The sequence below is a fragment of the Pangasianodon hypophthalmus genome, chromosome 8, assembly GCF_027358585.1.
Source record: "Pangasianodon hypophthalmus isolate fPanHyp1 chromosome 8, fPanHyp1.pri, whole genome shotgun sequence".
In the NCBI taxonomy this organism is placed as follows: Eukaryota; Metazoa; Chordata; class Actinopteri; order Siluriformes; family Pangasiidae; genus Pangasianodon; species Pangasianodon hypophthalmus.
Genome location: NC_069717.1, coordinates 29,230,984 through 29,233,246, shown reverse-complemented (window position 1 = coordinate 29,233,246; position 2,263 = coordinate 29,230,984). Strand labels below are relative to the sequence as shown.

The following is a 2,263-nucleotide window of genomic DNA, read 5'->3' as shown; positions in this document are numbered from 1 at the left end:
AAATGAATTAAGATTTCTTTAACTAATTATGCCATTATACACTATACAGCGTTTTCCTCAAACAGGAACACATGAACGTTCCTAAACACACACACACACACACACACACACACACACACTGTTAATTGTCTTCGTAATCTCTCACACCACAAATGGACTCATCTTAGAAATGTCGTACCGTTTCGACGATATCGTCACCTCTCCGAGTCGAAAAAACTCCTGACTCTAACTACACACCTTTCCTAATAATTACAGCCCTGGACTTTAAAAGGGTCAAGACATACATTAGTGAATAAATGATTCGATCAAAACTGGCTCTTGGTAGTGCACTCTTTCTGATGAAGAACGTTAGTAAAGAGCTGGAAACCAGTGGAGTTATACATGCTTTTCAGATGCTTTCAGGATGCTTTCAGATGCTTTCAGATGCTTTCAGATGCTTTCAGATGTTTTAGGCATGCAGGGGCTGAGAGACATGACAAAAATATTCTACCATGAGTCTCGAAAGCATTTCTACGATACGAGAAATTCAGACCTGTTTTGATGATTTATAGAATGTATTTAATTAAGTAATTATATATACATAATTCTATATATAATTTTTAAAAAATAATAATTTAATTTAAAAATAAAATTTTTTATATTTTAAGTTTTAATATTTAACACTGAATAGAAGAAAAAAAATTAAAAATGTAAAAGATTTTAAAGCCTAAGTCGATCTTTTTCTTGCATCAAATCAGGCTGCTTCTAGTCATAATTAAAGTCATAATAGTCATAATTAAGTAATTCAACTAAAAAAAAAAATCAACAATTATGCATATTTTGGCCTAGTTTTATCACAATATCAATATTCTATAGTCATATCACCCAGAAACTTGCTAACATGTACAAACTCAGGGCTGCATAAATCTCACAGCTTGTGCAGGAATCACAAATACAGACGGTACATTTTGCTTATCTAGTGACTTCTAATTTCTCTGAGTTTCACTGCTATTATTCACACGTTCCTGGAAATAAAAGAATTGGCTTCACGTGTACCATGAATGCTACAATACCTCACAACATGAACCTCTCATCCGCCTCCATGAGGAGCTAAGCAACGGGTTAAGTGGCTGGAAAATCAGTCACTCTGTGAGAAGAACTTCAACTTTAATTGCCTGTGAAACTCCCAACACAATAACAGAAATCAGGAACAAGAACTGGCTAATAGAGCCCTGGCTCAAGTTCACATTGAATTATGATCCGATTTCTAGCCACGGTAAATTCTCTGCAGAAGGTCACTGTGGTTTCAGCCATGTGCTGCTGAAATACCAAGCTGAAATTTCCACAAGACATTTATCACAGTGGAAGAAATGAGTGTGTGCTTCAGCTACTGTGGGAAAAAAAAAACGAATGCAAATCAAGCGGGTACCTCATACACTATATAGTTTTTATACCAAATATATCATCACGCTATACTCCGAATCCACAACCAGAATCAGCAGTTTTTTCATTTTCTCAATAACATCACCATTAAATTATCCAAGGAAAACACTATTTAAAGGAGAAACAAACAGAAATCCTTACATCCTGTTCACATCATTTAGCTCACGCCATTATATACAGACTACTTACAAAATTGCACTCTGATTGTAAACAGTTACTTACGATGAAAACGGTTTCTTTCACATTGCTGTGGACGTCTGGATTCTGATTGGTCAGAAGGTGTGGAGTCATTTTTCTATAACAGCAGCTCTGACAGTAGTGCAGCTGCACATCACAGGTTCATATTAATGCCCTCATTTTCGTTAGTAACAACTCATTCACAGGGGACTTGTACAGCGGACGCTCCAAATGAAACTGATGAAAAGACGTGTAATTTAACATTCGTGGAAGGAGTCTCCAGTGTCAGCGCTTCGTAACAGTCAGAGGTAAAGCTGTCATTTTCCGGCATCTTCAGGACAGAGGAGTTTACGCTTCTTTGCTGTTTCTCAGTAACGTGACAAGCTGCGTTTCTTATTTCTTACGTGATAGCAGGAGGAAACTTGTTTTCTTGGACGTCATTCTTGGATAAAAAGTACAACGTGTCATTCTTTAATAAATAAAAAATATGTAATTGCTGGCAGATTGCTGCCGTATAACAGGAATAAAAACACTTGGGGACGTGCTATTATGGGAAAATAATCAAACTGTGGGGCGGTAGCTGTAACTCCACTTCACGTCATGATTTATTCCTTACACATTAAAACTTTCATGAGTGTTCTTTTGTTCAGTGTCCTTTTTATAC

The 2,263-nt window shown here is 36.4% G+C and overlaps 1 protein-coding gene across 1 annotated transcript in view; it reads right to left on the bottom strand.

The window, feature by feature from the left end:
* Nucleotides 1-743: 743 nt before the first annotated feature.
* dok2 (docking protein 2) overlaps nt 744-2,263 on the bottom strand; it is an 11,478-nt gene continuing 9,958 nt past the window's right edge. The window contains 1 exon segment of the mRNA XM_053236335.1: nt 744-2,263. This exon segment is cut by the window's right edge and continues 272 nt beyond it. The gene's annotated coding sequence lies outside the window, so the exon portion shown is untranslated.